Source organism: Falco biarmicus, chromosome 3 (assembly GCF_023638135.1).
Source record: "Falco biarmicus isolate bFalBia1 chromosome 3, bFalBia1.pri, whole genome shotgun sequence".
Classification (NCBI taxonomy): domain Eukaryota; kingdom Metazoa; phylum Chordata; class Aves; order Falconiformes; family Falconidae; genus Falco; species Falco biarmicus.
Window position 1 is genome coordinate 1,739,875 of NC_079290.1, and position 9,185 is coordinate 1,749,059.

The window sequence follows — 9,185 nt, forward strand, 5'->3', positions numbered from 1 at the left end:
TCTCTGGGTCATTTAGTTTGCTCTATGAAAGCCATTGCTGGAACTGCACATGACTTTGTTGAAACAAGCAGATCCTTGAACAAGACATTTAGACATGTTTAATCTCAAATATATGAAAGGTCCTTCTGAATCTAGTAGGACTTGTATCCTTACTGGATTGAATCCTCAGTTTCTGTACCTGTCCCCATTTTCTCAACAACTGCAAATTGTATGCAGCTTTGGGAAGTCACATTTACACTACATGAAGGGTAGAAGGAGTACAAAAAGCTCTCCTTTTTCCATATTATGTATCTCAACATCCTTAAACTGGGCTATGTATTGTGTCACCCTTTGGGAGTCAAACAATGTGAGGACTGAGTCTGTAGCTGCCTGTCTTCTATGGAGCATCCTTTCTTGAAAAAGAACATTTATTTGAATGGAGAAGGGAAGGTTGATGCTGAAGTCCAAATAAGAGGGCAACAGTCCTCAAACCTACTTGGGTCAAAAGCCTATCTCACCTGGAGTCACTCCAGTTTTCTAGAAACCTCAGCAGAACAGGGGAAAGCAGTTCCTTTGTCAATAGGATTTTCTCTACTCCGTTGCTTCAGACTGTAGTCATGCAGCAACATTTCTGTGACCAGACTAATGTCCATATTTTGATGTTACTGAAGGATGAGATTTCTGTGTTTTTAACTTTGAACACAACATTCAAGACTCCAAGTACAGTTGAATTTCCCCTGCATGCACTACTTTATATTAGTTGAACACACCATAAAGATATGGACATATTAGCTCCTTGAACTGTATTTGAACCAAATACTTGTTTTGTGCCCTAAAGGTTCAAGTCAATTGTTTATTTTATTTTATTCCTAGCTGAGATGTGGAAACCAGTCACTCAGTATCATGAACCCTGTCACCTCTCCCGCCTGCAAAAAGCAGTTTCTTTTATTCTTGTAGTGCTGTGTAAGGTTATACTTCTGTGCCATGGGACATTGTTACGTGACCCTGGGACTGGTGACCTGTGGTACACTGTCCTACCTATGACTGAGTGCCACGTGTTGACTCCCAGTAGCAGGAGTGACTGTGTGTTGGGCACTCTGGACTGGAAAGGACTTTCAAAGTCTCCAAATCCAACCCACCACTGCTGCAGAGAACTGTCTGCCATAAAACTGACCAAGATCCCTCCCGAATATCAGCTGCCACTTTTTGCCTCAGCAATACTAAGACTTCACTATTATGAAGTTAGAAACATTCTTCTGGTTTCCATTATGCAAGTTTAATTTCTTCCAAGTCTTCCTTGTGCCAACAAAAACTTTCTTCTCTTTCTGGTGTTCACAATTTTGCGTAAGTTATCAGCAATATTTATCCTACAGGCTGTCTCTGTACTGGGCAACACTCTGCTTCTGTGGCAACAGGGTAGGGAATGTAACATTATTTAATATATCACTCCATTATGAGCTATGCCCAATGACACAACAACTAGAACAGGGAACAGGACAACATGTCAAAGGAAATTTTTATTTATGATGCCATAAAAATGCCATCCATGATTCACTGGGTGGAATTGTCCTAGAACAGGAAACAAAAACGTAGTGCATAAAAAATAGTAATAAACATCAAGCTGATAAATGCTCCTAATTACTTGAAAATAGCTTCCTTTTTTTCCCATTAGCCTTTTCCCTAACCTTTTTGTACCAAAAATAATTTTCCATGAATCACAACCATATCATTATAATGAGTGCAAGGAAATATCAATCTATGTAAGATCAAGTTAAGTAACAGGAAACATCACATTAAGTATAATCTAATTATACTTTGTTCCACAACAGAAGGGACAGATTTATTTTTCAGATAAGAGTGAAAAGCAGTGTATAAACATGTGAAACTCAGAGGGAGAATCACAACATCTACCATTAGGCTCTGCAGAGTTAAGAAGCCGATTGAAACTGCCTAAGACAACAGTTTGTCCACTGACACTACTGGGAGTGTAGTTCTTTACCAAACACCTACATCAAATACCTAACGCTATGCAGCTAGACAATCAAAAGTAAAACCACAAAATTATTCTCTTCCAAAACAGGCCTTCTTAAAGCAGCAGCTGAGAACTCTGAAATATACCCAAAGGTCCTACCATTTTAAAATGTCAATATGTTTGTGCTTCTGGAACTCCATAAGGGGATAATAAATCATAAAATTAATGCCAACAAAGACTATTATCAATGTCTTGTTTGCCTTTATAATTGACACGGGTATAAAATTCAGCTCAGTATTCCCTGCACTGGACCACAACTTGCGTGTGAGATTCTTTTGAAAAAGGTATTTTATCTTCATCTGTATGAATTCTTACCTCTCTTGCAGTCTGTAAGGCTCAGGAAATGTTTGTGAAGTGCTTTGAGAGCCTCCTTGGGGATACAATGTAGAGAAATTGCAGGCAAATAAATAAAAGGTCAACTTCTATGTAGTTACTGTCACGTTTTTTTTACTTGAAGACCTTGCTTTTAATACAGCTTGAAGTCAAACAGGTGATTAACAAATCATGGTACATACAGTACATTAGTACAATGTGATACTTTCTGTCTTTCAATAAACACTATTTACACAGGATCAAATTCTGCCCTAAATTACACCAGAATGAAATCAGAGAAAACAGCTTCTAGTCAACAGAGCCACTCCAGATCAATGTAGAGAAGTGAAGGTTTTCCAAGACTACTGTCAACTCATTCCAAGCTTTTTTAACCTCCAGGGTTATGTGTATCAATATCTCAATAAGGTACTTGGAAAATTATGCAGCTGATTAACAGCAGACCCCTGTGGGTGAGATGTAATTAAACTGGAAACAAAAGGTGCTTATTCCCAGGGTAGAGAAATGTAGAAAATACAAAAAGATACATGTCCAACCATGAACCTATATGAGAGGAGTGACACCTCTATTTATGGGCACAAGCATGACTGTTAAGGACACAAGTGAGTTAACTAATTTGGAAATCTCTGTGATATTGGCACAGGTCCTCTGACTGCAGCGTTTCTTTACCATCAGTGTTGATCTCATTCTAGTCCACGGAGCACAAGTCATCTCACCCCAAAGGATTTACCCTACTACAGTGCAGATGTAGATGACTTATTTCAGTCAGCTGAATCCCACTTCTGGTGCCCACGTTGTTGAATTGTTGAAGAGCAAACCCCACTGTTCCACCCTCACTTGAGAACAACGCATGCATCACAGTTCAGTTAATTCCCAGACGATGGACCTTCCAAGCATTTCACCAGCTTTCACATGGTAACAAAGGACACAGAGAAGGTGGAGTTACTGAATGCCACCTTTGCTTCAGCCTTCACTGCCAAGGCCAGTCCTCTGGTTTCCCAGACCCTGAAAGCAAGTCTGGAGAAAGGAAGACTTTCCCTTGGTCAAGGAGGATCAGGTTAGAGATCACTTAAGCAATCCTGACACCCACAGATCTATGTACCCCAAGTGAAGGAGCTGGAGATGTTAAAGCTAAGCCATTCTCCATCATCTCTGAAAGTTCATGGAGGACAGGAGAGGTGCCTGAGGACTGGAGGAAAGCCACTGTCACTCCAGTCTTCAAAAGGGCAAGAAGGAGGACCCAGGAAAGTACAGGCCAGTCAGCCACAACCTGCATCCCTGGAAAGGTGGTGGAACAGCTGGAGGTCGTCTGTAAGCATGTGCAGGGAAAGATTATCAGGAGTAGTCAACATGGATTCACCAAGGGGAAACCATGCCTGACCAACCTGATAGCCTTTTATGATGGAATGACTGGCTGGCTGGACGAGGGGAAAGGGATGGGTGTCGTCTGTTTGACCTCAGCAAGGCTTGTGACACTGTCTCCCATAACATCCTCACAGGTAAGCTCAGGGAGCATGGACTAGATGAGGGGACAGTGAGGTGGGTTGAGAACTGGCTGAATGAGGGAGCTCAGAGGGTTGTGATCAGCGGTGCGGTCTAGTTAGAGGCCTGTAGCCAGCGGCGTTCCCCAGGGGTCAGTGCTGGCTCCAGTCCTGCCCAGCTTACTCACCAGTGACCTGGAGGAAGGGACAGAGGCACCCTCAGCAGGTTTGCTGGTGATACAAAACTGGGAGGAGCGGTCGGTACCCCAGGAGGCTGCGCTGCCATTCTGCGAGACCTGGCCAGGCTGGACAGTTGGGCAGAGAGGAACCCAGTGCAGTTCAACACAGGCCAGTGTAGGGTCCTGCCCCTGGGGAGGGACAGCCCCACGCACCAGTACAGCCTGGGGTGACCTGCTGGGGGGCAGCTCTGCAGAGAGGGACCTGGGAGTGCTGGGGGGCAGCAGGTTGCCCATGGGCCAGCAGTGTGCCCGTGGGGCCAAGAAGGCCAGTGGGACCCTGGGGTGCATGGGGATGAACATGGCCAGCAGGCTGAGGGAGGTGATTCTGCCCCTCTGCTCTGCCCTGGTGAGGCCGCATCTGGAGTGCTGTGCCCAGTGCTGGGCTCCCCAGTTCAACAGGGTACTGCTGAAGAGGGCTTAGTGGAGGGCTACAAACATGATGAGGGGACTAGAGCATCTCCCTGAGGGACCTGGGCCTGATTATCCTGGAGAAGACTGAGAGGAGATTTTATCAATGCATATATATATAGCTTAAGGACAACTGTCAAGGGGATGGGGCCAGGATCCTTCCAGTGGTGCCCAGTGACAGGACAAGGGGCAACGGGCACAAGCTGCATCACTAGAAGTACCTTCTGAGTATGAGGAAGAACTTCTTTTCCTTGAGGGTGGCAGAGCCCTGGCACAGGCTGCCCAGAGAGGCTGTGGGGTCTCCTGCTCTGGAGACATTCAAACCCACCTGGATGTGGCTCTGTGCAGCCTGCTCTGGGAAAGCCTGCTCGAGCAGGGGTTGGGCTAGGTGATCTCCAGAGATCCCTTCCAACCCTGACCATTCTGTGATTCTATATTTTGTGGGGCAGGACACCAATGCTGACTGAAAATAATAGAAAATACCTGTAAATTAAGTAGCCTAGAAAAAACCTGGGTTTAACCCCAGCTGGCAATTAAGCAGGACCAGCTGCTTACTCACTGCCCACACCCCCTGCCCCAAGATGGGGGAAGGAATTGGAAGAATGAAAGTGAGAAACAAACTTATGTGTTGAGATAACAGTTTAATAATTAAAAAGAAATAGTAATTTTAAAAATGTAAGGGGGGGGGGGGGGAGGAGCGGAAGTAGCAAAGAGAGAGGAAAATAAAACCCAAGAAAAACAAGTGATGCAAATGAAAACAATTACTCACCATCGAGTGATGCTCAGCCAGTCCCTGAGCAGCAACTCCCCAGGCTCTGCCCAACCTCCTCCCTAGTTTTATTGCTGAGCACGATGTCATATGGTGTGGAATATCCCTGTGGTCAGTTGGGGTCAGCTGTCCCAGCTCTGTCCCCTCCCAACTCCTTCTGCACCCCCAGCCTGCTCACTGGTGGGGTGAGGAGCAGAAAAGCCCTTGGCTCTGTGCCAGCGCTGCTCAGCAATAACTAAAACACCCCTGCGTTATCAACACTATTGTCAGCACAAACCCAAAACACAGACAGCCCCATACAAGCTACTATGACGAAATTTAACTCTATCCCAGCAAAAACCAGTACAAAAACAATCAAAGGAATTGGAGCTGTTTTTTCTAGAAAACTTTAAACTTAAAGAGAAATTTTCATAAATAAATACAGATATATTCTCCATGCCCAATGAGCTGAATAAAGATTGTCTTAAATTGAAAAAAAGGAATCCATTAGATATTAAGAAAACCTAACGAGTAGGAAAGGTAAGCACTGGCACAGGCTATGTCAGGGATGGAAAGTCTAGCACATATTACCATCTGCAACCAATAGGTTGGATATAGCTAACACCAAAGTCAGCATGGACCAGACAGCTGCTCTCAGTCCCTCCCAGCCCTGTTTTCTCTGATTGTGAATGGTTTTCACATTGTTTCAGAATGAGATGAGGCAGAGAAAAGAAGTACTCTATTCTGATTTCTAACAAATTGTTTCCCATTAAAAGTAACAACATTTTCAAATGCTTGCAGCGATCAGCAGGATAAGTCATTGTTCCTCTTGCACTACACATAAATTCTCTTGCTGTCTTATTTGTGGACATAATTGTTTCTTTTTTAAAAAAAAAAAAAAAACATTTTCCTGTCTTGTATAATTTCCCTTTAATCTTGTGATGATCTGAGATTAGTTTTATTGGTTTTGTTTCAAACTTGTTTCATATTTTGAGACCCTAGATGAAAAAGTTTTACACCTATATATAGTATTGACATGACTGAACAGACCATGAAAAGAGCTTACCAAGAGAGATCTTTATGTAAACGGGTAACAAACGGGAGGAGATAAGAAATCTGCCTGAAATTACTTGGAAAATCATAGATAATTTAAGTTGGAAGGGACCTCTTGAAATCATCTAGTCCATATCCCCCACATCTTCTCCCCCAGTTCAAGCAGGTTCAGCCAGAGCAGGTTGCTCAGGACCATGTTCAGACAGCTTTTGAGTATCTCGAAGTACGGAGACTCTGTAACCCTTCTGGGCAACCTGTTCCAGTGTTTGACTACCAGCACAGTAAGAAGTGTTTTCTAGTGTTCAGATGGAATTTCATGTTTTAATTTGTGCCCACTCTCTCTTCTCCTCTCAGTGGTCACTATCTAGAAACATGTGGTTTCCTCTTCGTTCTCTCACATCAGGTATTTATCCACATTGATAAGATCCCTCTGAGCTTTCTCTTCTCTGGATTGAAGAGTCCAAGTTCTTTCTGTCTCTCCTTGTATCACAGGTACAAATAGAACTAACAGTGAGGGCTCCTGAATCTTAGCTCTGTCCCCCATCACCAGAACCAAGGCTGCTGTGGGTACTGGCTGCTGCTGGGGGTGGCTTGGATGTACCATTAGTATGAAGGATGGAGGAAGGCCTGGCAGAAACGTGCCACAGCTTATTCTGTCTTATATAAGGTGTGAAGACTAGTCAATCTAATTTTTAATTACAGCTCAGTCTCCAAGCTAAGCAGTTGATATAATTCTCAATGCTTCAGTTGCGTAGCAATGACAGTGAAATATTTGAATCCTAACTAAAGAAGAGATAGCGCATCTCCTGTCTGTGTGCTTGATGCATTGTGCTGCCCCCTCTTTATTCCACCCTCTACAGCAACATCTTACATCTTACATGTGTGCTCCTGTCATGTATAATTCATGGTGTTGTGCAGCCCTGCTCTCCTCCTGCCCTCCATTCCCATTCAAATCAGTTTTAAAATGCAATGACTCCAGGTGCTAATGTTTTAGACAAGCTTGAAGCAATTGAGACAAGGCTGTAAGCTGAAAATAACGTGCAGTAGCATAGTCGAGTAGTTAATCAATACAGGACTTGTCAGCTTTTCATATCAAGACATTAACAAAGTTATGTTGCCATAAATGAAAGGAGTTTTGAGGGGAGAAAAATAAAAGCTGTTAACAAGACAATGTCTGAGTTAGTTGTTTTTTTAAAGAAAAAAATAATGAAAAAAAGACCTCAAGCATTAACATTTGAATCTTTTGTTACTCTTAGTTGTGCTTGTTCTAACTAGCCTTGAGGAATTACGATAGCAAATACAACTGAAGGGTACTCACCACAGCTTGATGATGGGGAAGATCCAGGAATGCGTTGACGTTAGAGCTTCACACATTTCTCTACAGCCACAAATGTTCCCTGACCCCTCCATAAACTGCAGAAGTTTGGAAACTACTGTATCACATGACCATTGCAGGGAAAAAAACTTGGATTTAAAAAAAAATAATTAAAGAGCATTTGTAAACCTTCTTCCTTTCTCCCTTAGATCGAAGTGTGACCTTTTTTTTATGTCCAAAACCATTAATACTGCCTTTATCATTTCAAATTCCAAAAATCAAAGTAAGACTAGAGAAAACAAAAGCATCAAAAGCCAATTCAGACAAATACTTATTCAGATGCTTATTTCACAACCATATTCCCTATCCCCGCAATCCTACCCACAGTGGGCAACTGTAAGGGCCCTTTCTGAGAAAAGGCTTTGTTCGCTGTCTGGGTGCCAGGTTGCAGAGTGATTACTTTTAAAATGTAGCGAGGAAGCAATTAGCACTAAATCTGGCTCTCTGAGCTCATCCACAGATTAATTCTGTGCACACCTGTCTGCAATGAGGGGCTGCCCAAAGCCCCCCACATCTTAAGTATGGGGGAAGAAGAGATCTTAAATGAGCATGGAGGAAGCTAACAGTTTGGTGGAATGTGAACTGGCTGCAAAGGTGCTTTGCTGTATGTAGCCATATTCCGGGGCAGAACTTGTGTGGTTATATATAACCAGCACTTATGTATGCAAGGGGGGATCTTGCTTAGGGTCTGTGCCTTCACATATTATAGGCAACTAGTTAGTCAGGGCCACCTGTTGCAAATATTTCTTCTATATGAACACTGTCGTAGAGGAACTGTGCTCTGCATGACCAAGTGGGAAGAGAAGTGTACTAGTGATGAGGTGCTGATACCAATCATGAACTGAGCAAAAGCAGTCCTTGAAGGTTCCCAGTCAATGAAAAACCTCCTGGAGAGAGCATCCTCTGCCCCCAGTTGCTGGTGAACAAGAAGAATTGATTGAATGCTCCAGACCTCATCTGCATGTCTATAACATGGTGACGTGACACATTTTTGTTGAAATACCATGAAGTTTTGAAGTTGAAGTGAATAAAGCATCATCATTCATGTCTAACAATGGATGGAAGAGATCTGTATCTAGCTCTATCTGGCATGAGGGTTCATCCTAACTTTTGGTGCAGTGATGAGCATCTGTGGGCAGCTGGGAAAAAGACTGTATTAAATAGTGGCTACCTGTGAAAAATGCTTATACATTGTTGTGTAGTCAACTGTCCACTGTATAATGAGCTGAACCTCTGCAAGGATTGCATGAAGGTGACAGGTACAAAATGATAATAAAAGCAGGGAAGATTTGATCTTAAACTACTGTAAACAGCGATGGGTGATGCATTCTGGTAAGAGCTCATCTTCCCAAGCACCAGTTTAAGGCTTAAAATACTGTTTGAATACTTTGGTAAGAATCTCTAGACTTTTTTTTTCCTGGTAAATGCATCACTTAAAACTAGCATAAATGGTATTTCCTCTTACTTGAACAAACCATTCACAGAAATACAAGTTCTATAGACCACTTAGTCCCAAAACATTGGATGAAAATGCAATGTG

The 9,185-nt window shown here is 42.9% G+C and overlaps 1 long non-coding RNA gene across 1 annotated transcript; it reads right to left on the reverse strand.

Annotated features, from left to right (window-relative positions):
• Positions 1-1,474: 1,474 nt before the first annotated feature.
• On the reverse strand, positions 1,475-5,447 carry LOC130146324 (uncharacterized). Its single transcript, XR_008820860.1, has 3 exons — positions 5,239-5,447; positions 4,798-4,932; positions 1,475-3,358 (listed from the first exon to the last, which is right to left on the reverse strand). It is a non-coding gene; the product is annotated as an uncharacterized LOC130146324 (long non-coding RNA).
• Positions 5,448-9,185: the final 3,738 nt, after the last annotated feature.